The sequence below is a fragment of the Manacus candei genome, unplaced genomic scaffold, assembly GCF_025592945.1.
Source record: "Manacus candei isolate 608988 ecotype Guabito, Panama unplaced genomic scaffold, ASM2559294v1 h1tg000003l, whole genome shotgun sequence".
In the NCBI taxonomy this organism is placed as follows: domain Eukaryota; kingdom Metazoa; phylum Chordata; class Aves; order Passeriformes; family Pipridae; genus Manacus; species Manacus candei.
In genome coordinates, this window is record NW_026138051.1 from 19,517,867 (window position 1) to 19,544,319 (window position 26,453).

The following is a 26,453-nucleotide window of genomic DNA, read 5'->3' on the forward strand; positions in this document are numbered from 1 at the left end:
GTCTTTATTTCTCCTACAAAGTATAACCCTTCAATTTCGAGTTCTAACACAGTGGAAATCAATAATTTATTCACATGTGCTGTATGGCATGTCCTGGGTACCACTCTTAATGAAGGACAAATGAGATTAGTTGCTTGTTTTACAGGTTGATGTGTAAGGTGTTCTGAATTCAGAGAGCATTCCATGTACTGTTCCTGTTTCATTACTGCATGTATGGGGGTCTCCACTGCTGTGGGAAAAAGGACTAAAGTGCTTGATACTTTAATATTTTAGTCACAGTATTACCTAATCAATATTGTAGACTGTACCTGTTGTTTAAGATGCAAAGGCAGCAAAATTTCATGTGAACTCAAGTGGTAACTTAAAACTAGGAACCCCTCTTAAATATCAAAGTGAAATTAAATAAAAGGCTAATACTCAACTTGCATTTTTTTCCATTGCAGTCAAAATAGGTGTGTCTGGTTTGCCTTCTATTTGTTAAACCATATTGTTGATTCAGAAATGGAATAACAAAAGTTTCCTCCAGTCCCCAGTGCAGTAACTTGGCCCGTGGTGCACGTGTGAGGATGTCACAGAGAAACAGGGCTGCAGGACTCCGAGCTGCCCTGGGGGTCCTGCGAAAAGGGCTGTATATTGTAAGCTCCCCCACTGGGTAGGTGTAGGCTCCTGCCTTGCCTGTTCCTGTCGCCCTCCCGCTCTGCAAAAGGCTGTGTCTGGTGCGTCCCTGCCTTCCCTTGCGTGCCCGGCATCTCGGCAAGTCCGGAGCCCTCCTGAGATGAGGCAGCCTCCTCCTCTTAATGGGCATCTGAAGGTAAAGCATACTTTTAGACGCTGTTATTAATAATCTGATAATGAAAACAAATCAGACGGGCTGTTGCAAGCCCTAAGGTGATTTCCATATCCACTGTAGAGAATTAAACCGAATGGACTGCGCTGGGAGCGAGTTTCACTCCCGGGCTCCGGCTGAGCCCCCGGGGCCGTCCCCATTGTCCCTTCCCCACCGGCACGGCCCGGCCCGGCCCGTCCTCCCTTCCCTCTCTCCCTTCCCGGCGGGGCCCATCCTCGTCCCTGCCCGCCCGCGGTGCCGCATCCCCGCCGCAGGTGCGCTCTGCCCTCCCGGGGCGGCACCGGCACCTGCCCGGGCCCGGGGCAGCGGCCGCGCGCCCTTTATGGCCGGTGCGCGCTCCCGGTGCCTGTGTCTGTGTGTGGGATGCGGGGAGCGGGCGGGAGCCGGTGCCGCTCCGAGCGAACAATGGCAGCGTTGGCGCTGCCCGGCACCTCCTGAATGGGCGCAGGCCTGGGGGGGCGGCGGCGGCGAGCGGGAGGAGGAGGAGGAGGAGGAGGAGGAGGAGGCGGCGGCGGCGGGGCGAGGCGGGAGCCGCCCCCCCCCATCCTCCCTCCCGCCCTCCGCCCGTCCCTGCGCAGGGACGCGGGGCCGGGGGGCCCGTCCGTGGGGCGGCGGCGGCGGGGGAAGGGGAAGGGGGAAGGGGCGGGGGCCGGGCGGGAGGCGGGGGCCGGGGGCGGGCGCGTCCACCTGCGCGCGCCGGGCCCGGCGCATGGAGGAGCCGCGCTGAGCGCCGCGGCACCGGAGCGCCCGCCGGGCGGGGGGAACCCCCTCCAGCGCGGGCCCCGCGCTCAGGTGAGTCCCGCCGCGGCCGAGCCGCACCCGCACACCCCCCCCGGCACCGCGGGGGCAGGGAGGAGGAGGAGGAGGAGGGGATGCTGATGGCAGGATGGCAGCGCCGGCCTGCGCGGAGGCCTGCGGGGAAGTTGCGGGGGGGGGGGGTGTGTGTGTGAGGGTGGTCTGAGGTTACGGGGGGGCGGCAACTTGGCGCCGTATCCCCCCCCTCCCCGGGCAGGTGCCGCGCTGGGCGGGGGCGCCGCCCCGCCGGGCCCGGGGGCAGCGGGTCCCCTCCGGGGCCCCCGCGGGGGCCGCTCACTTCAGCCTCGGCCAGAACAAAAACATAATAAAAGGAGGGGGGATGGGGATTTTTATTTTTATTAAAAAAAAAAAAAAAAAGCCCCAGCTCTGGGAGTAGCTGTCACTGCGCGCATTAAACTAGAGAACTGGCTAATCAAATAAAACTGGCTCATTGTCTGAAACTCTATCCCAGCGCAAAATGCGGCTGTGAATGTAATTAACCATCTGTCTGGCGGGCGGCGGAGCGCCGGGTCCGTGCGGTCGGTACCCGGGCGCTGCCATCCCCGAGCCCCGCGATGTGCCCGGTGTGTGTGTGCGAGGAGGATGCTGGAGCGAGGGGGGGATGAGATCCTCGGCTCCGCGATGAGCGAGCGAGGCACTGTGCGACAGATGAACCCAAACAAGCCGTGAGGGACCGGCGATGAACGCCAGGGCGATCCGTTTGCTCTCGGGGATGCTCCTGGGGGTTCCGCCTCCCGCCGGGGACCCGCGCAGGATGGGTGCGTATTTGGGGGCTCGCGGCCGTGGGTGGATGCGTGAGGCCGGAGGGAGCGGTGCGCCTGTGCGAGCCGAGGCCTCAATGAGCCTTTTGCGGGAAAACAAAACGGCTCTGTGGTCCTTCCATCCTCCCGGAGGTTTTCCCCGCTTCCGCCCGGCGCGTTGCTCGTCCCCCCTGCCCCACGCCGGCCCCGAGAGCTCCGTGCAGCCATCAACATCCTGGTACTCCGGGCCGGAGGTACCTGCTGGGATCGCTGCTACGGCGGGACTGCGGTAACACCGAGCCCACGGCAGGCTCTGCTGGGAAGGGGCTCGGCTGTGGCTCTACACGCGCTCGTGCTTCTTGTTTGTCTTTTTTTTTATTATTGTTTTTGGTGCGGTTTAGTAGTGGAATAATACAGAGACTAAAAAAAATAACGGCAGCACTCAAGCAGGTAGGATGCAATTTAAAGTCACTCCAGCTAATACCCCATGCAAGACTGCATTTGTTAAGGTATGTGAGCTGTGCAGAAGGCAGCAGTCTTTAGTGAATCACTTTTGAAAAACAAATACTTGACAAAAAAACCAGACCTGCTAAATGGATAACAATTATGTAAGCCTATAGTAGGTTTTGATGTATGTCAGGTCTGTTAAATAAATCAACCTGTTCAGTGAATAAATCTGCTCTGCACCAATGCTTTATTATTATTTTTAAGGAGAATAAACCTGTGTATTTAAGATGTTTTTACTGATGTGAATCTCATGGCCAAGCCCCGTAGCTGCCAGTGACACAAGACGAATCCGTGGGGAGGGTGGGGTGCAGGAGCCTGGGGAGGGAAGGGGCACGCCAAGTAATAAGGTGGATATTAAAAATACACAAAGATGTGCATAAGGATTCCTAGTGATCAAATTCTCACTGATCCATGTCTTGATGGAGTATTTGCTTTGCAGTGGCAATGGCCCATACAAAGCTACATTGATTTAGCTTGCTCTGTTCACGATGGCAGTTCTGGTGAATAATTATTTTCCCAAAAGCCTTAACCAAGGGAAGAAAGAGAGTCCCTGCTTGGCCTACACAGTAGTACAGTATCTTTGAAAGCGCATATCCGGCTGCAAATAAAGAGAGCCAGTTCAAGTGTTACTCCACTCAGCAGGAATAAAAGGGAGGCAGAAAAGGGGAGCACCCGGCCGGCTTCCCCGAGCTCCTCGGGCCCCTTTCCCTTTCTGCACCTCACCCGCTGCTCGGCTTTGGGGGCGGGGAGGGGGGGATTTCTCTGGTTTTGTTTTTGCTTTTTTGTGTTTACTGTTGCCTTTTGGAGGCGAGGCTCCAGCAGTCCACTTAAATGTTGAGTTCTGAATGCTGAGGAGTCTCTTTCAGATTGAAAAATAGGGAAAAGATTGTGGCCAGTGGGTTTTAACTTCTATAGCTGGGACAGGGAGTATGTCTGTGTAGGGCAGTGCCTTGATGGTGTCCTCCTCTTCTGAGATGGTGAGGCCTCGTGGATGTTTTTGTGATGGATTACGTGTATATCTCTTTCCTGTCTCTGCAAAGAGAGGGTTGAAAAGACTCAAATGTGCTTGCAGGACCAAGGAGGCCGCAGGCTTGGGGAGAAAGTGTTCTCAAACAAAAGAGTCCAGCTCAGGTTGGCATCCTTGGTGTGGGACAGAACCATTGATGCGAGGTGCATTTTTTGGATATTAAGGCCTTTCCATTATAGCCAGAGTGATGACAAACCAGCTGTGCTGCTTTCCCCAGGCACAACAGAGAACTGTCCCCATGAAGTTTATGCCCTGTCACAAACAAAAAGCAGCATTAGGAAATAATCTTTTCCTTGGGCAGAATCCAGGGAGGAGAGCTGTGGATACTCCAGGCTTTGCCCTAGTCCTCGCAGGGGGGCTGTGCAGATGCTGTCGTAGCTGAGTTTGTCGTTGGCCCTGGGAGAGATGGGTAATTCTGGATGTTAAACTGAGTAAATTCGCTATTGCTTCTCAGTAATGACGATTTTTGGTCTGTGAGGGTATTTTAAAAATAATATTTTGAGAATTGGGAGCAAAATAATTGTTACATAATCCACCTGTTACGTTCAAAGTCCTGTTTTCCACCTGGGAGAGGATTGCACTTTTTTTATTTTTATGCTAGATCTTTGTGTACTTTTAGCCCCGCTTGAGTTGGCTTTATAATCATTACCTGTGTATACAGTCAGGTGCTTGACGAGCCTGATTTTGTGGAAGCTGCCAGCAGTGAGTAAATGAGCCATGTGGCATAAAACCGAGCAAACCATGTTTTGTTGGTACCTTGCTCTTCCCTCTTTCCTTCGAGCTGGTCGTACACACCCGCAGTGTAACCTGTGGGGGGGTTTGGGCTGTTCCAGTACAGGGACCCACTCGATCTGTTTCCTGGATGTGGTGTGAGGGGCGTGGTGGGATCTCAGCCTTTTGATTTTTTGATTTTAGGGCTCCTGGGTGCCGTTGCAACAAAACATTAAATCATTACCATGTGTTGTGTTGTGCAGAAAGTGGTGGAATTACAGATGCTGAAGATGATGAACTGGTTTGAGCATCCAAGTGTGGGTGTGGGTTTTGCCTGAAGGATGCAGAAATTGGGGATAACCTGTCCTGCTCTCAGTGCCAGGGGGTTGGCACCACCGTTTCCCTGGCTGTGGACATAAGGAAAATGGGGAGTGTTGGGCAAAGCTGAGCCGGAGCGAAGTTTGCAGGAGGAGCTGTCAGCTCTGCAAATGAGCATTGACCCCTTATCCTTACAAAGTCCTCTTAGGAACAGCACGAGAAGGTGGCTTTGGTTCAGTGGTGCTTTGGACTGTGGCAGTAGCGCTGGGTGGATTTTGTTTGCAGTTCAGGGGAGTAGCATGTAATCTGTGTAATGCTGCTTTTGTGTGCCTCTATTGCAAATTGATGTCTGGGGAATGACATGTAGCAAAGGCTCTAGACCAGCAGGTCTGTGATATTTTTGTAGCAATGTCTTTTTATTCAAAGCAGGTGTCATGGAGATCTTTCATCCCAGGATTTCTTTCATCCCTGGCGTTTGTTAGCTTGTGTTAAAACTTTAAATCTCAAGCATTTCTTCTGTACAGAAGGTGTTCCTCATGTTGCTCCTGCATGGGCTGAGCTGGGTGATTATGCAGGCTCCAAACAGTGACACGTATGAGGTGGCTCTGTGTCTGCACTGCTACGTCAGCTCTGGGAGCAATCCAGGGCTGTGGCCCAGTGCCCTCCAGTCACAGGAGGGGTCTGGCTGTGGGGGGATCTGGGAGAGGGCAGCGATGAGGGATGCTGTCCCTGGGCAGAGTTTTCTTCTGACTCTTAAGTATTCAGAAGGTAATTTGTGCCCAGCAGTCTGAGCTCACATTTGCAGTCTTGTTTGGCCTTTACAAAGCTCTGAAAACGCTTTTTACTAGAAGATGCCCTATTTGCTTAATTTATCCAAGCTCTTGTCTCAATAGTCTCCCATGATAGAAAATTCTGCTGGCTAATTGTTGCCTTTCACTGATCTTCTATTTCTTTGGTTTTTGCCATATCTTCAAAATATGGGTGGATGTGTCACTAGAAGTTTCTGATCAGTCTTATCCAGATTTACTGCTGTTGCCCTGGGGGAGGGTAGGACCACAGTCTTCTGGACCGACAGGGCTGGCAATGCTTCTGCTTGGAGCCCAGCTCATTAATTTAGGAAATCAGTTTTAATACCCCTCTGAATTGTCATTGTCATTACTGGGATCGCTGTCTTTGTTTTCCTCAGGCTTGAGACCACGAGTGCCTCTGTCTTGAGAGAGCTTTGACTTCTGGATGTCACCTTGGCTGGTGTTGCAGTGCCGGTCTGCAGCGTGCCATTGGAGCTGACAGGAGCAGCAGGGGTTGCACGCTTGGCCTAGACACCAGTTAGGTTTTTTTGCCAACTTTCTTACCTTGCTTCCGTAGGATTGTGTTCCACAGCAGGGCTCCTCGTGTGCGGAGTGCGGGTTCGTGGGGTGGAGGTCGTCCTTCCTGCTCTGTGGTGGTCTCTGCTGGTGTCTGGAGCTGATACACCCTTCTCCACCGAGTCCCTCTGAGAGAGGTGTCAGGATTTCTAAAATAAAGCAAAACAGCTGAGGAATTTTTTACCTCCCCTCTCTCCTGGGGTAAGGAGCTTCTCACCTGCAGAAACCTAAGCGTTGTCACTGTCCTCCTGCCGTGTTGAATCTGGTGAGGAGGTGTCTGATGCTCTGAGACTGTTGCATTTTTGGGGGCATTTGGATGGTCAGTTGGAGGGTATCAGAAAAATCAGCTCTTGTGAATCTTGCAGGACATGGCCAGACTTTCAGGAAAGCCAGGGTGTGCGTTGGTGGAGCTCACCTGAGCACTGCTGAGAACCTGCCTGGTTCTTTCATGAGTGCTTCTCCTGTTCTCACCTGAGACCTGGGCTCTTTGGAGGGCTGGCACACAAACTCCCAGCTCTCAGTTCCATTCTAGGGAAGGTCTCTGCCAGGCTCTGGAGTTGCTTTTGGAGCTGTGTCCTTATTAAAAAAATCAAATTTCTTTCCTCACACTTGGAAGGTTTTTGACTGTGAGTTACAGCACAGAAAAATCAAATGTGGAAAAGACAAGCTCTGTGGATGAATTTTGTTTCCTGTGTAATGTCCCAATGAATGACTTGAGTCTTTGATGAAGGAGAGAAGCTGAAGCCTTATGAAGGGCCTGTTTATTGGCATTAATTATTTTTTATTAGTTACAGCATCTGTAGTCCGTTGGCAGTAGAAGAGCCCAAAGTAAGAATATTAATTCTTCAGAAGTTTTTCAAAGCTTGCATTTTTCATAAGAAGCTTGTGAAGCTTCAAATCTAAAGCTTCCAAATCCTTTTTTTTATTCTTCAGAAGTGCCAGTGAAGCTCTTTTTTTAATTTTTCGTGTTTTAGCTGAAACTATGAGTTTTATACGTAAAAAAAAAAAAATTTCTTTCCCATCCACTGCGTTGGCCCCAACTTTCAGGTCTCTTGCTGGGTCAGTTAGACCCTCTGCAAGCACCAGCTGTGCTCTACAGACCAGGTGTGTGGCCTTTGCTACTAATTCATTGTGGTTTTCCCCTCTGGCTGGGGTTTTGTGCTGTGGCTGAAGCACAGGCTGACATGAAAGGTGTGTTTGTTTGGCAGTGGCCAGGTAGGACAATACTTGACCTTCACAGCTGTTAAATAACTTCAGAGCAATACTTAACTGCTTCAAGGAAACAAGGGGTGTGGGTGGGAATTTAACCAGTACAAGGTGAATCTGGTGTCTCTTTGGCCAGCGAGCAGCATTTTTTCTGGTAGCCTGCAAGGTCATGTTTTAATATACTCTGAATATGAATTGAAGGGTCATGCTGGTATTTTAGTGGTAAAACAGGTGGATGCTTGGTCTTACTTCATGTTGCTTCACGGAATGGTAACCTTGGCCCTCTCTGAACCTCAAGAGTAAAAATGAAAATTGCCTTCTTCAGGGTGGTCTCCGTTCTCATTTGTGTGGAGAAAACTGTTGTGGAGTGGGATGATTTTAGCTACAAAAAGTTGTGATGTGGTGGGTTCTTTTGGTGCTTCTGCTTACATTACATGGACAGGTTTGCTTCATCGATAGCCGTGCCTGTGGAAGGATGGGCGGAATTTTTGGAAGATCAGAAGGGAAGGTGCTGCTGACCACAGTTTTTCTGCTCGTATTAAAGCAACCAAGCAAACTCCCGCCTTCCTGCCACCGCTGGCTCTGAGGGAGCAACGCACAGTCATTTCCCATGGTTTGTTTATGTCTGTCTCTGAGAAAATCCACTATATCAAAATCACCTGTCCATGTAGTGACTTGTCTTAGATTCTTTGTGTGTGTGAGATTAATTCTGAAGAACATCGAGCATTCAGTGCCAACTTGGGCAGAAATTCAGCAGATTATGGTTCGAGCAGCATGGCTAATGTATAATAGTGGCATTTAGGACCATTACTAGCCCACGGTGCCTACGAGTTTCTGGGAAGCAGAGGAGCCACGTGGTGTAAACTCAGCCAGGCGTGGCAAATGCAGAGAAACCCATCAGCTGAAACCTCCCGCAGAACAAATAATTTGTCCTAACCCAGTAACCTTCACTTACTTAATTGTCTTATTTGTCTGGTTAGCTTATCATTTGATGGAGAGTCTGTACTGCAGGAAAAAGAGTTTTGTTTCTTTTGCCTGTTTCTTTCGTTAATTTGTGCTCATTCCTTGCCTGCTGCTTTCTGGGTTTGAGCGGTGCCTTCCTCAGCAGCAGTTCCAAATGCCAGCCTTTCGGAAGGTGAATGGGAGGCCAGGCAGTCCAGTGTATTTCCAAGAAGTCTCTGGTTTGGAAGGGTGAATTTTTGGTTGGGTTGATGGCTCAGTGTCACAGTTTATCACTGTATTGGGCAACGCAAAGTCGCGTGTCGGGGTTTACCTTCGGCTTGTAGTTTATGTCTGTGTACAGAGTGAAGCTGAGAGTGCTACTTACAGCTCCCCCTTCTTCTGCAGACGGTTGTTTAAGATCTGGTGCTTAATGATCAACAGGGGTTAGTGCTGATTTCCCCCTTCTGAAGCATTTCTGGCTCTGCAGGAAAGATGGGTATCGGCTGTGCTGAGAGCTGGAGGTAGAGTCAGCTGTTGAGTGATGCATCGGCTGTTATGTGGTTGCTGCTGTATGGAATTACTGGTTCTGGTTGCTAGTGTGTGGAATTACTGATTCCAATTCATGTGTGAAGCAAACCCTGGTATCCCAGTCTCTCTCTGCTTTTTTTTTCCCTGTAAACCACATCCTCCCTTCCTCTCTTGTTCATGGTATTTGCTTTTGCACGCACAGTCCGGTGTGCGTGCTGGATTCCTGACCACAGACACTAGGACAGGTTTAAGACTTCCTAAAGGTTAGTTCAGGATGAATTCAGAAGCATCTTGGATTAACTTTTTAACCACTGCAGCTGGTCTGGAGGGGACGTTCTGCAAAAGGAGTGGCTTAAGAACGAAACAGCCCCAACCCCCTCAACTCCAGCAAAGAGCCAAGAGTAGGAATGGAGGAAGGTGGCTCCTGGGAAGGGTGGATGGTGATGCTGGAGCACATAGTACATGTGACATTTCAGCTTCAGGGATGGGGAGAAGAAGAAAATGCTGCGTCAATTGTGCTTTGAAGCTGTTTGCCAGGTGTGGAGTGGAAAAGTCTTCATCTGGGTTGTGATCAGTAAGTTTGTGCCTGGTGGAGTCCAAATATTGTATCAGAAATGGTTAATGTGGGGCCTTAAACCCAATGTGAAAGCATAGGGCTTATTTTTCCCATTGCAACGTGTAATAAACATAAAATATCTAAAATCTGCAGCTGACAATATCATCTGTGAGTTCTCGCCCTGCATTCTGGGGGCTGATGTTAAAACAAAAGAGAGTTTAAGGGTATTACTATATTTGCAGAACATATGTAAAAATATGTTGTATTTATATAATAAATATAATTCTATTTAAGGATATTATTATATATTATATTCTGTTATTTAGTTAGGCCTGGGCATTTGCTGAAGGGGCTGTGTTGAATCACACCTGCATTTGCAAGTGGCAGTAAATGAAGAGTCAGGTTGAAAACTTGATGTTTAGCTCAGTGTTTACTCAGTATTTTTGTTATTTTGCTAATATCTTCAGTCCCCTCACATGTATTTATGGGTACAGCCATACCTTGTGGTGGTGGCTCCTAAACTTGATCTCTGTGCTGTTTGAGTAATTTCTTTTTTGGGCAATATAAGGCTGCTTAAATAACAAGAGGGTAGTGGAGAGGTTGGAATGAGTATTTCCAGATCTGATGGTGGCTATGCAGGAAGCTCCTTGGAGTCCCCAGGAGTTTTACACATTGCTTTGTCTCTCCTTGAACAACTCTTGTGCATTGATTGCATGGTAATCGAAGTCAGAATAATTTGTTTGATGTTGTTTATTCAAATCTGGAAAGGATGGTTGTGCAAAGACCAAAGAAAAATGGTTTTAGTCTGACAAATGCCAAGGGTTTTTGTTTTGTGTTTAAAGCCCAAACAAAGCCTTTGGGATCCTTGGCTGGGTATATAATAGCATGAAATACACCACTTCTTTCATTCTGCTCCCTAAAAATCTAATTTTTTATGCATTTAAAGTGGGAGTTGAGGCAAAAACAGAGTTTAGCTCTGTTGACCTATATTTATGAGAAGAGAAGGCTTGCTAAGCGTTGCAAGAAAAGAATATATGGTGCTGTTGCTATACTCTGACAAAATGTACACACATCGTAAAACCACTTTTGGGATTCTTCACCTTCTTACTGAGTGCTTCAGCCCTTTCCAGCTGGATTCAGTCTGATGGTGCTGTGTTCATGGCCTGTATAGTCAGGCCTCCCATTAATAGCCAATGAAGAAGGACAGCAGAACAGGGAGTTTAGAATAAGCAAGGAACAGAAAGAGAGGTAGTGCTGAAAACCTCCCTAATCTCAAGGTTTAGAAGTGAACTTTTAAACTTTCTTTTCCTGTTTTTTTGTTGTTGTTGTTGTTTTATTTTTTTAATTCAGCCCACTCTTTATTAAGTGCAGTTTCATGGTTCTCGTGCTGCTTATTGCATAACTGTGGCACAGATGTTATTTTTTGTAATGTTGCCTGACATATTTAAAAGGGAAAGAGAGGAAGGGAATTTATACCCTTTGGAGATGAATATGTGGAGCCTATTAGTCTTAAAAAAGTGTGAAGAGCTTGTTAGAGTCGAAGCTGGCACATCTCTGAAAGGCTGATCTGTGGAGTGGAGCTCTTCAGATAAAGAATGAATGTGTTTTATCTTCTGGAGTTTGTTGAATGTGTTACCAGACAGCCTAAAATCTGAGCTTGGTGGAGTACTTAATGTTTAGGCACATGCTTAAATATTTGTGGAACTGAGACCAAATCCAAATGTATATTTAATAAAACGTTGTCCACAATTAAGATTTGCAAGATAATCAGTGGTGATGCTTAGAGTTAAGGGATGTGAAGAGGAAATACCTCGCTCAGCATGGGTGGTACTGGATGTTTCGGTGTTTATGTCACTGCAGCTGCAAACAACACCTTTAAAGTTGCTTTCTTGTGAAGGTTTGAGTGAGGAGATACAGTTAGAAATATACTGGGTTTCAGCAGAAGGAAAAAAATTGCATTCAGGCCTATCATTTCCTGGTGGAATGGGCATGAGAACATGAAGTGTTCTCCTTTTGGTATTTCTGACAACATTAGAAGTTTTAAAATAGTAGAAATGGAAGTAGAGTGAAAATGGTCGATGTTATATTTATTTTTATATAGTAACAGAATGCCTGGTGTTTCAGATGAGCAGAGTGTGCCTTGATTCACAGAGTATTTGTTTTATAACCATGGATATAGCTGCACAACCCACCTCTCCTGTTGTATAGAGGAGCAAACCAGCTCATGGGGCAATTAATGACCTGCTAGAAATGCAGTTGTGAAACCAACCCAAGAATCTTCACTTCCTAGCACTCATTTGTGTACTGGGCAATAGGATAATTGGGATAAATTGATAAGGGGGAAAGAGGAGAGAAAAGGGGGAAATGGCACCTACTGTCATGGAGCATCTTTTTGAAGTCTTGGATTAAAGATAAGTCAAATTGTTCATTTAAAAGAACTTGCAAAAAGACCAGGTAAACAGTTATAAAAACAAACAGAAGGAAACCTGAGAGTGTTTTTCACTTGTTTCTGCCTAGGGCAAGATATTTTGGTTTGATTTGTATTTTGCTTTTGTTCTGCCCCTTGCCCTCCCCCCCTGCTGGGTTACCTGATACAGGAAATATGAATTAGGCAAAATAAATCCTGACTTACAGTTGTAGGAGGCAGGGCTTGCTGTGTGAGTGTGGGGTTGCAGAGGCTCAGGTGTAAATTTTCTGGAGTTTCCTTCACCAAGAAGCAGGTGGGCTGTGACTTTATTCCTCAGCTCCCATAGCTGTGCCTTGGAGCCCTTTGTCCCACAGCCCTGCTGGTGCTGGATGTGGATGTGACCCCCTGGATGGGAGAAGGGGCGTCTCCCCTGCCTCCCTCCTTCCATCAGAGGCAGGGCTTCCTCAACTGGCTGTTGGACAAAGCTCCAGCATCTGGGAATTGTCTCCCTTTCCAGTCCAGTGACATCCATGCAATGTTTAGCGTGTGGAGCTCTGAAAACGTCCTCCTCTGGCTAAACGAGGAATGGATGGAAAATATTAGGCTAAAAGAGAAGGTTCGTGCTGATGCAAGCTGTGTTTACTTTTGAAAATTCAGTTTATTAAACTCAAGGCTGCGGAACTCCAGGGATCAGTGATGCTGTGTGAACATCACCTTCTGCACCGCACAAGCAATTTTTCAAAATTACTTTTTTAATTAAAAGTTGTATCGGTTTAATGGGAGTTAAAGGAAAGTTCACAGGCTTCGTGTTGTCTGAGACATACTGCAGGTTTGGGAGAAACCTTCTCCTGCTTCTTACAGTTTATCCAAAATAGTGAATATGCATGGGAAGAGAGGGGAATCTCCTTGTGGGCTCTGTCTCTGAGGGGTTGCAGGGTGATGGTATTTATTGATTATCAGTCCAGCTGCACTGCCGTTACCTTCGGAAGGAGCTGCACGGCAGCTGAGTCGGAATATGAACATAAGGAAAACAAGGAGGACTTGAGATACAGCAGAGGAAAGTCAATACAGAGCTTATTTAAATGTCAGCTGCCTGGAAGAGTTCTGCTCAAAAGCTGTGAGGAGAGATTAGGTCTAAGACACGATTCCTGGGTGTGTAAGGGAGGGAGAGAGGGAGATGGCTGAGCAAGTCAGGTGCTGTGGGGAACACGTGAAAAGGGATATATTGAGGAGGAGGAGGAAGGAAGAAGAAACTGCTGACTGAAAATGACATCTGACAATTAGTTTTGAGCAATAATTGGAGAAGCACGTGGCTGGCTTTTGGACATGGGAAGACTGTGATTTGTAGTTGGTGGGCGATCTGAGCCATGTTAGCAGTGTTATTCATCAGCGCAGTTGACAGGGATAAGTGACACCCATTACAAATCTGTTTACTACCTCTATATATTGTACTTAGTTTGTGAATGTATGTGCAGGGTAGAGAGTCTCTGTAAGCACAGGAGTTCTGGAATTTTATTGAACCGTAGAATATCCTGAGTTGGAAGGGACCCACGAGGATCATCAAGTCCAGCTCCTGGCCCTTTGAATCATTTGGAATCACGTTGACATTATTTAGCCAATAGGCCAGAGTTGTAATTCTGTGGCATTTGTCAGTGTAAGTGAGTTTACATTTGGGGAGAGCTTGAGCCAAAAACTCACTGATTTGCTGATGAATACCCTGATTCTGAATTTCATGGTCATTTTTATTTTGTTAAGTTAGCCACTAATTCTGTGTTTTAATAAAAAATAGTTGTATTACAATTGTGCCTGAAATAAAATTAGGTTGAGCACTCTTGTACAAGAAACATTATTAGAGTCAACCTCTAAAATGTGGCATTTAGGGACATGGTTTAGTGGTGTTCTTGGCAGCACTGGGTTAATGGTTGGACTTGAACTTGGAGGTCTTTTCCAACCTAAGTGATTCTACGAAGTCCTCAGCATTTAGGCAGGACTGGGAAGAGAAAGATGGGTTGTACCCATTGTGCTGTACCCACTGCAACCCAGCCAAGTTTTTCTTTATTTTGTCAGCCTCCTGCTTAATTTTGAATGAAGTTCAGTGGTTTTGTATTCAGGGAAGTGCTTTGTGCATATGATAGCTAGAAGACCTAACAAGGCTTCAAGATAAGACTGCACCTGGCAGTGTTGCTTCCTCGGCACAGCAAAACTTTCTGTCTTAATCCACTGTGTCAAAAACCTGTGTCATGTAACAAGTGCTTGCTCAGGTCAGTGGGGCCATGAATGAAAGCAAAGGACAGTGACAAAACCAAGGCAGGTTGGGATGTGAGGGTGTTGCTTTGCCTTTGCCATCTACATAAACACGTATGCTGGTATTTGTGTTCTTAGCAGTTGTACGTTGCGTTCTTGTTGTGCCACACTGCCTGCAAACATGGATTTATTAAAAAGCATCACAACTGTTGCACATGCTTCTCTCCCGCAGAGAGGATGGGGAAACAAACAACATATGATGAGCTTTATTTGCATTGTTTGATGCTCTTCTGAGCAGAACAGCTCCCACTAGAAGATACTTTACTGTCTCGAAGGGCAGGGGACCAAGGTGGGCGGCAGGTGTTTAACAAGTAGATGGGATCTGAAGCAGTGAGCTAGAGTCACTGTCCCCATCTGTGGCATGGGCTTTTATTTTCCAGAATGTGTGATGACAGTAGAACAGTTGACAAGGGAAGTAGGTTTGCACTTAAAATGCTCAGGAGGTTTCACTGAGCCAACGAACTGAGCTCTGGCCCCAGCACTGACTTTGGCTTCTCTCTTGGCCATACAACAGTGGCATCATTTGTCTGTCCTGCTCGCCCCCCTTGTTTGATGGGATTATTAATATGGATGTGTTTGCTTCCCAGGAGTGTCATGAAAATTAGTTAAGGTACGAAAAGTGTGTTGAAGAAGTCTCTCAGTGCTGAGCATTATTACAAGTATAGCTTTAAAAATACCTTTTATTTAGCAAAAATATTTCTTCTTCTATTGGAGTTTCCTCACATTTTTCCTGTTGCTTTTGTGCTGTATCCCTAGACTCTTCTAGTATGCATCCTGTAAACACTGTATTTATTCTGCATTCGAGGCTCAGATTTTCAGTATGTGTGTTATTACACAGAATGTGACTAGGAGGCAAGAAGCCTTGTGCTGCTGGAGCCTCCTGGTTGTGCTTTCCTGGCGTGGGTCACACAGGCACTGACACATATTTGCAATGATCCACCATTGCTGCTGTTTAAAGCAGGTTTTTAGACCAGGAGGGATCCTTCCAGCACTTACAGTGTGATCTGTGTCTCTAGAGGAAGCTGGGAAGCAGACAGGCGAACAGGAGCACGGAGGGATGGACCTGGAGATGTGAGGTGACATCATGAGAGAGAAATACTTCCTTGTCTCCAGCACTGAGACAGGGTGGTGACTGCTGGCACGTTCTCTGAGGACAAATAGTTCCAATGCAAGTGCAGATGAAGCCTTTTGGACAAGCCAGCTGTTAGATCCTCGAGGGAAACAGACCCCACATGTCTCAGTTGCATACTCTGAAGTGCTGAAAAAATAAGGCAACCTTCAGAGTTTGGGCTGTAAAACTCCTTCCCCTTTAAATGGCATAGAGGAGCTAGCACACTTAATTAAAATGTTCATGATACTATTTTCAAGATTCCTATTCTAGTAAAAGGTAAAGAGATCTTTCTGCAGATTACTTGTGGCCAGGACTGATTTCTTGTCAAAATATTAACCTCTTTTAGCAGTTTCTTTAAAAAGCATCTGGGAAGCCAGTTGAATCTAAAGCAAGGGGGGGGTAGAGTTAAGAGGAACACTTTCTGTAGCATTTAAACCAAACATTTCTTGGAGGGGATCCTTCCAAGGGGTCATCTAGGCTGACTGTAGGTGGTATTGAAATCCTTGGGTGTGACTGGAAGTTGGACTGAAGATGAGGGCAGAGAAGAATTTACTCTTGCAGGACAAGAAAACTGCACCATCTCCCTTACAACTCTCACCTCACCAGCCTGCCTTACTTTCCACTCATGGACTTCTTCCATTCTCCTTTGCTTGTCTTTCTGTTCAGTATCAAAGCTGCATCCCCTGAAGGTTGTCTTGCTTCTGGTGTCTGAGTTCACACAGAGAATGAGATGAAACAAGGCAAACTTGGTTCTAATCGCTCTCGTCTAATTCTGCTGCATAATGGAGATGAGCAGTACTTACATAACAGTATCCTGGGATGTTAATAGATTTAATAACCCAGAAAGGTGGGAAGAGGTTCTGAATTACCTATAAAATGGCATCTAAGTAATGAAGTTTACGGGAAGCTCATCCCTTTGAACGAGAGTCACGTGGTAGGTGCGAGAGTTCTGCATATGCTCGGAAGAGGAAACCAGATGAAGCTGCCTGTTCTAATAGGAATAAATTTCCCATTAAAAGTAAGTTCTGAGATGCTGTTGGATTATGCCAGTTTTACAGGGCTTCTAGTTAAAGTCTTGTAAAAATGTAAACAACACAGACTCCTTTAGATTTAATTTTTTTTTCCAACTGCAGATATGTTCCAGTCTTGGGGATTAGAACTCTGTGTGTGCCCAATGAAAACAATCAGTTCATTAATGCTGTTTTGTTAGACCTTGCCCCCCTCTTGCCATGGTGATAAGGGACCTTAATTAGATCCCAGAACAAATGCTGGAGAGCTTGACAAAAAAGAGAAACATGGGGAGGGGGTGGAGAAATACTGAGATGTTTTTAGCAGATATATGCAGAGAGCTGTATCCTGCAGAGGAGAGACTGGGTTTTATTGAAAACACTGGTTTCCTTTCCCAGGAACAGAGCCTGTGCTGGTAGGCTGGAAGCACCTCCAGACAGTGTGTAGAATTGGTCCTGGCAGCTTTCTGAGTGTCAGGTCGTGCTCCAGGTGTGGGCACCTGCCTGTTGGCCCGGGAGACCGAACGGGGAGCTTGGAATTCAAAATGTATTTTCCTAAATCTGTTCTGGATGTTGGTGATGTTCCCCAATGGGAAGTGGCCAATCATTGTGTTGATTCACATGTTCGTGTGTTAAGAAGAAATGTCTGTGTGTGGAGGGTTTGAAAAGGAGGAGAAGGGTAAGAATTCAGAGGATTTTCATGAACACCGTCGGCAGAGTGCCTAAGTGAAAGGGGGGAATTATGAGGCTAAATGATGAGAAGGAAGGTTGGCAAACAATGGGAGCTTGAAAAAGGGAGAGAGTTTTTAAAGACGCTGATCTTCAAAAAAGCAGGCATGCAGAAACACAGGCATTAAAAACTGAGCAATGTCAGGTTCTTCTGTTTGTTTTCTGTTACTGGGTGCTCAGGTTACACCTTCAAAACTTCCTATGCCATCGTTCTAGGTAGAATATTAACTTCAGGTTGGAATCTCAGCTTTTCATTAACTGCATTTCCAGTTTGAAATTGGAGGACTGTAGCTATCAGCTCTCATACCTTTGTCTCTACTCTTGAATTACTTGCTGCCTGATTAGTTGTACTTTATAATTATTCCTCACTTAAATTACCTTTCAATAAACAAAATAAGATTATCTCCTTGAGTCTCTCATAGGAGGCGTGTTTTTCAGACAGTTGTTCTCTGAGCAACTAATTTATTAATTTATTTTTATTTCCATGTCAGGTTTTCTATATCACAGTGACATGTCTTGGTGCACAGGTGAGGATGTTTCAAGTGAAATTTATTGCATTACAAGATGATGCATAAAAGCCAACCCTGTCGTCAAGGTCTATCAGGCAGTTTAAAGCCTGGAATTGGATCTCTGTCTACCCAAATATTGTAGAAACTTTTAAGTAAGAACAAGGTGTTATTGCTCTATTTTTAAAAATGTGCCTCTGGAAAGCATGCATCAAACCTGCCAGCACTGGAGTAAATATGTCAAAATGCAAAATCCAGGTGCCTGTAGACCCACATATCATTTAAACACAGTATAATAGGTGCTAAAGTGAGTGTGAGGGGCAGGTGTAGTCTGTGAGTAAATACAGAAGTGTCCATTTGCCTTGCTCATGTGAGAACGGCCTTCCTGTGATCTCGAGGTGCGCTGAGCTCGGTGCCTTCTGGGGAAGCAACAGGAGCAAGTTGTGGGGAACAAAAAGGTTTTGGTAGTTTGTGCCAATTCCTTCTGAGTTGGCTGGGTTTGGGCAGGGCTTTGGTTATGAAGAGTCAAAAAGCTCCAGGTATCACAGTGTGCCCTGCTCGGGCTGGCTGTGACAGCGATGCAATAGGCTCATTTTAACAAAGAGAGCCTTGTTTTTTCTGAAATGTGTGCAGGAAAGAGAAACCATTTGCTAAGTGCATGATTTCTTGCAATTTCTTATTCTTCCACGATTTCTTTGTGTTTCCATTACCCCTATTCAGGATATTTATTCAAGGTTAACAAAACCGACTCTACAGTTCTTGCTGTTCTTCCAAAATCTGGGATTTCATTAATTTTTAATTCACCTGGAGAGCGTGGCAGCCTTAGGTGTCCAGGACTGTCCAGTATTCGTTTCTGTTTTGCAAGAACAGAAACAGGGTTCTCTTTGGAACTGAATGGGAACTGAGGTGGTTCAGTTTAAGTTTTCCAGTTTTCTTTTGCAGGCTGAGAGTGACTGATGTAAGCTTAAAAAAGTCATCAGACAATAGCAGGGTTATAGAGACAGTTCCATGGAAACTCAATGGAAAGGGATTTCAGATAAATACATACAAGATGACTAGTTTTAGTAACATCAATATAACAAGACATAAAGGTAAAGGAAGGAGAGGAAAGCTGAATTTTCAGGTGGCTGAGTGGAAGAAGTGAGGATGGGTGAGCAGTGGTACCACTGCCTGCCACTTAATGGGACTTCAGTGGAAACTGGTGACCAGGTTTCCCTGCTCTGTAAACATGTGGTCCACAAAATTATTGTCAGATAAACATTACTGCAGAAAAGAAACCTATAAACTCATGCTTGTATGGATTATAACATTGTTGGTTGTAAATAACACCATTAAAATCAGCACTTCTCAGACAGGTGCTTCAGGAAAAGTGAATATGAGCATCTGCCTGTCTGTAGGAGTATGGCTCTTACAGAATTCAATGGAAGGGTCTGGAGCTGTTCTAGAAGTGGCTACTGGTGTAGATGAGCGTGGTGAAAGCAGAGCAGCACGTTTGGGAATTGTCTGTTGTTTTGGAAGCCGTGGGGGTTGTGTCCATGGAGTATGTGGTTGAACATCTTGGAGTTCTGGTGGAAAAAGGCAGAGGACAAGCCGACTACAGAACTTAATACTGAGTTGAACTCATGCTCTATGTTTTGAAGGGAATAAAGTGAATGTTTCCACCCTTGTTGTTAGTCCCCCCACGGCAGGCTTGCTGTGCTGGCCACGGAACATGTGGAGCCAGGGCAACAATTCACTGACTGACCTGGGTTGGAGTTGCTTTTGGACTGCTGGCAGGCTCCTGTCAGAGCAGGAAATGCACAGACAAGGTATTAAATAGTGTGATTAGATAATCTAGAGGGTTTAGTCCTAAATCATGATTTATTTTTGTTTTTTTTAAGCTGTTGTTCATAGTGGTTATGCATGTTATCTAAGGAGTTTTATGTTTTACAAAGTCAAAACATTGTAGGAGAGTTTTTAAAATTACTATTTAAAGCTCAGATTTGGAGTTAAAACTCAAACCTTTGCTAATTCCCACGGGTGGCTGTCCTGTCTGTATGCAGACAAATAGAGAGAACAAACTGGAAGTGCCAAAATGCCAAGTGCTCCCTGTTCCCCACGGCAGCAGGATTGCAGACAAGGGCAGCAGCAGCACAGGGAAGGTACATGGCTCACTGAAGACACCTTTGAGTGAACGAGTTAGGCTGATGAAACCTCTCTTTAATCCTTACTCCAGTTTCCACCTACTTCAGTTAATTATGGAAGTGAGTTGTTAGTGGTGAGTTTTATGAAACTGTGTGCATAAACAGTATAAATTATGAAAACAATAAAGCCCTCATTTGTAGATCAGACATTAAGGAGATATATGATTCTTTTCTGGCTCAAAGCAGGTGTCAGTTCTCTTTCCTGTCCATAGTTCCCTTGGTGTGCAGTTCCTGGCAGGGAAGTGTCCGTGCTGGGTGGCAGGCGGGTGATGGACTGCAGGAGCTGGGTAGGAACGTGTAGCCAGTAGAGAGATGTGTGTGGGAGAAGTCCTTGGTGGCCTGGCATCTGCTTTTACAGTTTCTTCTGAGCTAATTGTTGAAGCCTTACTTTAAAAAATGAAACCTAATTAAGGATTGAGTTGAACAGTGTATTTGCAGCGAGTCTGTTCAAGGTCTCGATTCAACAACTCGAGCGTGTTCTCTTGAGAGTGTCTCAGACTATATCTGAAGTATGTCCAGAACACAACTGCAAGAGAAGGAATCAAGGTCGTGTGGAAACGATACACAGCTTGTTTAATACGGATCAGCAGTTCCAGTCAGGGTTAGAAGTCACTTGCCAGATGTGTGTGTTTGACCCAGACCGTCGGGTTTGGGGGAGAGTGCAGCCCTGGGACTCCTTGGCCTTCTCTGAGGTGGCAGCCAAAGCAGGAGGAATGACCACTTGTCTTCTGCAGCTGTGCTGCTGTTCTGTCTTCTTTCCAACCCTCCCGGGCATAAAGGGAGTACAGCAAAAGAATTTGGCATGATGGGCTGTGCCTGAAGGGAGAGCTGGAGGTGCAGGGGGCATCACTCTGCCGTCTACAAGAAATACGGTTCTAGTCTGGGATGCTCTTTGGCCGTGGTGTCTCTTGAGTATTGTGGAATGGGTTTAGCCATCTGGCAGGTCAAGAGCTGCTCTTAAGGAGAAGCCAAGGGAGTGGTGGTGATTGTGGAATTGCACAGCTCGGAAAGCACCATCCGGCTCCAGCAGCTGTGCCATCACCGGCAGATCGTGGGGATCCACGCGGGGTTGGATGGTCACACTGGCCTGGAACGGTGCTGGCAGGAAAGCTTGGGCACTGCCTGGCTGTTTGATTTGTCTCCCTGGCTTCCCCTGCCTCTATCCTTTGTGTTCCTGGCATGGAGGCAGCGTCTCAGACTGCAGATGGTAATGGGGAGGTGCTGGGAGTGACCTGGCACTGGCAGCCACCGGAGCTGAGTTGTTCCCACAGAGCAGGACTGACTGACTGCCTGCAGGACCCTTCTGCAGAACACAGTAGCCTGTAATGTTGGCATGTATATATCTATATATATATAGAGAGAGAGAGAGACACCCCCCCCCCATAAAATTCATTATGGTCTGTCTCCTTCCTTAATGCAGCTTCCCAGAGTTTGTCGTTGGTTTAAGCAAGTAATGCAGTCAAACTTGTAAGTGTGCACAAATGTTCAAGAAATTAAATCAGCAAGACAAAACTGATGGTGTGGAAGGGGGGCAGAAGGGAATAAAAAGCTTGTAAAGAGCTTGATTCTAAGCAGTTTATAAGCAGATGTTTGGAGCATAAGTTTTTCTTTGTGTTCACTGGGAAGTTTCTATTTTACTCTCGCTTCTCACTTGATGACATAATAATATTACAGCTTTCAAGTCTGTTGTGAACAAACTCCTGTGCACTTTGCTTCTTAAAAATTCTTTTTGCAATATATAGAAGTTTACCACAGAAACATCATGTCTGTGCAGTTGTGTACAAGTGCTAGGTGCTCCTGGTATCCATCAAACTGAGCCAGTTTGGCTGCAAAAACAACACTGTGGCCCTGTTACCTACTGGTGATGCTCATCAACAAGTCTTAATCCTTTTTTCACAGAAGGTTAAAATGAGAGGAGGCAGTTGATGGTCCAGTTGTGTAAAGGTGCTGTAGGTACTCACTTCCCATGGATGTCAGTGAGGGTGATGAAAATCAGGCTGCAGAGGTTATTCAATATGGCAAAAAAAAGCTTGTGTGTTCCTGTCAAATCATGCAGTGCAACCAGGTTTCCTATACAGCTGCTGGGAGATTGACCTGTTCCTTGGAATAGGACCCTGGTGGATGTTCATCCATGAATCTTGTTGAAGTGATTTTTATTTCTATGGTCTTTGAAAACCTGAAGCAGTGACAGCTACAAGAGCCACTGCAAACTGGTCTGCCCCATCCCTGGAAGTGTCCAAGGCCATGCTGGACCGGGCTTGGAGCAACCTGGGCTAGTGGAAGGTGTCCCTGCCATGGCAGGGGGTGGAACAGGATGGGTTTTAAGGTCCCTTCCAACCCAAACCATTCTGGGATTCTTTGATTGTCTGGACCGTGTAAAATTGCACGTTTACTTGGAACTTAAAATCTTCTGCAGTTGCACACCAATTTCTGATCTCCAGTGACGGGTGCAGGTAGTGAGGTGGTTGTTAATCAAGGCTGGGTTTTCTTGTACTTGCTGGAAGCTAATTAGGACTTGCCCAAAAATTTGCATTTTAAATGGCCTAGTTGAAGTGTTTAGCAGTTTAATTTAGCTGTAACAAAGGCCTAAAGTTTTGACTGTTCTTGTTTAAGAGGGAGAAGATGTTTTGGTATGTGGTGGTGAGTGGTATTATAACTGTTTAGTCACATTGCAGCTCCCCCCATGAGCCAGTGGAGGAAAAAAGAATGAGAATCCCACTTTTGCTCCTTTGGATGTAACAAAGAGCAACCTTATCCCCAAATTCACTGGCTAATTTTGACTGAAACGTTTCCCTGCTTCCTAAACTTCCCATTATTGTTTTAGATACATGTATTCAGTATTCTTGATGCCTGTCCTAAAGCTGCATACCATTTCAGTAAAACATGAAATACCTTATGACACTTGCCATTTCTTTCTACATGTACAACCTCTGGAATATCTCCAAAGCTCTGGAAAAGAATGAGATTTTCAGTAATGGCTAAAGGCATTAAGGGCACAAATACTGTTGAGTATCAGTGGGATTTATGCTCCTAAATTGCTGTAAATGCTTTTGAAAGTCACATCCAAAATGTGTCATTAAGAACAAGATATGCTGCTAATGTTTTTTAAAGCAGATGTGTGATATAAATGAACAATAAAATGAAAGGTGCTTTATAATGTTATTCTTGTGGAAGAATTGTTAAATACATAATTATTACAAACAGCTGAATTTTCCTTTCTTGTCAGGATTGCAGTTTGGTGTGTTGATATTCATCCAGCTCTAGACAGAAACCAAGGGACTGAGATTTGAGGGTAGAACTCCTTTACTCCGTTGTTAATCAGAAAGGAATTTCTATATATTCCTACTGAGACAAGAAAATATCCCCAGTTCCCAAGAAATGTTCTAGTACACTGATTGTTAAATGTAAATGAGACCCTGTCATTAAAATCCATAGATTCACGGTGCTAAATGACAAATTGCAGTTACCACATCACTTAATACACCATTCTTTTATTTTAGTATCTTGCAGGTTTGTTACTGCTCGGCTGTGTCTGGGAGGTTTTCTGGGGGTTCTGGCCACTGGCTGTTGTGTCTGTGATGTTTTCTGGAGGTTTTGGCTTGTGGCTGTTGTGTCTCCAGTGGAAGTTTGTTGTCCACTGATCCTTAAATCGCCTGAAGGCAGGAGACAGGTTGTTGCTCCACGAGCAGATTTTTCCTGCTTTTCTTCTCAAAGGACCCAAACTATCTTTTTTTGATGTTCCACATGTTCTAAAGATGCACCATTTTGCCCTCCTTCCTTACTGATTTCAGCACTGTGTGCTATTATTTAGAGTGCAATTTCTGAATTCTCTTTCTGAAGAGGTGCTAATTCCTTTGGGAATCATCTCCGGCGTTTTGCCTGTGCCCAGCTGCTTGCCCATCATATCATTTATGGGGCTGGACACTCCTATTAGCAGTTTTAGTTACATATTTTAGTATACTTCACATAACTAATTATGTTTTATGGCCCGTAGCCAAACTGACTAATTCTGCTTCCTCCAGAAAAATACACATATTTAGAACATGGCTAAAACTTCCCTTTAGTGACTCAGTGACGTTTCCCTAAGGTTGGGCTGTTCTAAGTGGGCAAATAGAGGTGTTTCAACATGAGAGAATTTTGAATGAATTTTCCTCTCTCCTTTTTTTGAGCCTGTCTTCGGTGGCAGCTGTGCCCCGTTCCAGCCAAGGGGGCTTGTGGATGTGCTGGTTGGGCTCCTTTACATCATTGAATGGATAAAACTTCTCCTGAATAAACTCCTCAGGTCTCTGCTTTTTTAAAAAAAATCAGAACACAGAGCAAGAGAGTGGGCCAGCTGGTTGCATTATTGCTGCAGAGAGGAAATATGGACCAACTGGGCTTGGTTGCTCTGCTGGACATGAAACGGTTGGATTTACAAAGGACTTCATTCAGAGTTGCTGGTTTTTATTTGTAGAGCTGATTACAGACTTCTACAAGCAATTATCAAAAATAAGGAAACTCTGGGAAGAATTTTTTCCTTGTGTTGTGCTTTGCAATGTCTGTGTCTCCTGCAAAACATTAATCCCTGACTACTGCAGGGTGGGGAAGGCACAGCCCTTGCCTGGCTGACCCAGCATGGTTTGGTGGGGCAGCTGGGCTGGCTGGGGCCTGGCATTTCTGCCTAGTTTCCGACCGTAATTCCATTTTGGAGCCCCAGCATCCCGCCTGACAGCTCACACATCCTCCTTCCATCGTGCTAATTGCTTGGCATTCCCTAGATTTTCGTGCATGGGGTTCCCGTGCAGCCATCTCCCTTTCACAGGTGGGTTTAACACATGCACCAGGTTGGAGGGGGGAATTTTTCATTTATTTTGATTTTTTTAGCCTAAGTTAGGTTTGGAATGGGAAGCCATTAAAGGATAAAAGCAACACACATGCCTGTAGAGGTCAATTTAACTGGTACAGCAGCACAAAAATACACAAAGGACCGATGTAACAAAACCTAATCGGCTTTAGCTTGAGGGTTACCAGAACCCACATCTTTCAGATTGCTGCTATCAGTTACATTCTACAGTTCAGCACTATTTTTTATTGCAATTGAAGCACAATATTTGTACCTATTAGCCTTTGAGTTTCCTTTTTAGCTTCCTTCCTATAAAGCAAGATGCCGCATTATTATTAAACTGTTCTCCAGGCTAAACAGTGAATGTCATTCATGTCTGTGTTTATTAATAAAGAAGGAAGAGGGAGAAGGTTTAGCTTGTCTGGTTTGCTTGACTTGCATCAAGGATAACTTTGTAAGAGAGAGCTTTCAATAAGTATTCAAAATTGCATAATGAAAAGGTTCTGGAAATAATTATAAAAATCAGACTGAAATCACTTTGGAGAATTGTTGAGGGTTTTATTTTTTTACGTTTAAATTGGCAATGAAATGTAATGAAGACAGTCAGAAATAACCCCTGACGCCCACGCAGGGTATATATAGAGATTGTATTTACTCTGCTGTGCAAGCATCTACTGCAAGATGGCACATTAAAATGTGAACAAAACAGCACATCCCCGCTCCTGGATGCCGCAGTGCTGTTCGGATCTGATAAACAGTTGGAGTGGGGAGCACATGCTGTGTGCCTGCATTAGTTCACTGCCACGGCCTCCTGGCATCTCACCTCCACCGGCTCTGTCTGCACCGAACCGTCGGTGTGGGGGGGTGTTCTCAGGCTCTCCTCCTCCTCTTCCTCCTCCTTGTCCTAGGACAGTTCTCCAAACCAGCCAAAAGCAGCTGGTTTGCTCAAGAATGCTTGAACTTCCTGGGCAGGGGCAGAGGAGGGGGCAGGGACTGAGCTCTGCTCTGGGGGGACCAGGGACAGCAGCTGGAGCTGTGTCAGGGCAGGCTCAGGTTGGATCTCAGGCAAAGGTTCTTCCCCCAGAGGCTGGTTGGGCACTGCCCAGGCTCCCCAGGGCAGTGGGCACAGCCCCAAGGCTGCCAGAGCTCCAGGAGGGTTTGGATGATCCTCTCAGGGACAGGGTAGGATTGTTGGGGGGTCTGTGCAGGGCCAGGAGTTGTCGATCCTCCTTGTGGGTCCCTTCCAAATCAGCATGTTCTGTGATTGTCTAACTTCCAAACTTTCCATGTTTTGCAGTTCATGTTGCCAAGGGTGTGAGCACATCCGAGTAGTTCACAGGAACCCTTTTGTCCTGTTGATTTGCAGCTGGGGATGATGATGATGATGATGGTGATGTTTTGGCTGCGATGGGTTTCTGCAGGGCATGGTATCTAAAACGGACATAGCTCTTGTTGGGCATCGCTTTGCTCTCCAGCAGCAATATTCCAGTGGCACATTTTATTTTCTTTTTGGTTTAAGCTTTTTCTTTCCCACTAGAAAATTGTTTCCAGCCCTTGTAGATGTGTATGTGACCTTCAGTGCGTAATCTCTTAATTCATTTTGTACTGAATAGGCAGCATATCGAGACATGAGCTTTAGAGGCTCATCTCGGAGGCTGTGTTAACTCTAAAAATCAAATGCATCAAATTTGGGAAGCAAAGCCCAGTTTCAAGTAACCGACCTCTTCCAACTTCCCCCCCTGCTCCTTCACCTCAGAAAATGTCATTTTGCCTGTATTTGCATGTGATAATTTAGCATGAAAAGCATTTTGAGCACCCTGGA

At 45.9% G+C, this 26,453-nt stretch overlaps 1 protein-coding gene across 4 annotated transcripts in view; it reads left to right on the forward strand.

The window, feature by feature from the left end:
- The first annotated feature begins 727 nt into the window (after positions 1 to 727).
- Positions 728 to 26,453, forward strand: part of NEXMIF (neurite extension and migration factor) — a 174,517-nt gene continuing 148,791 nt past the window's right edge. The window contains exon 1 of one of the 4 annotated variants that reach the window (XM_051790275.1): positions 728 to 811. The gene's annotated coding sequence lies outside the window, so the exon portion shown is untranslated. Of the gene's footprint in view, positions 812 to 1,537; positions 1,640 to 26,453 lie in introns of those variants that run through there. The other 3 variants (XM_051790254.1, XM_051790243.1, XM_051790264.1) reach the window with 3 other exon arrangements.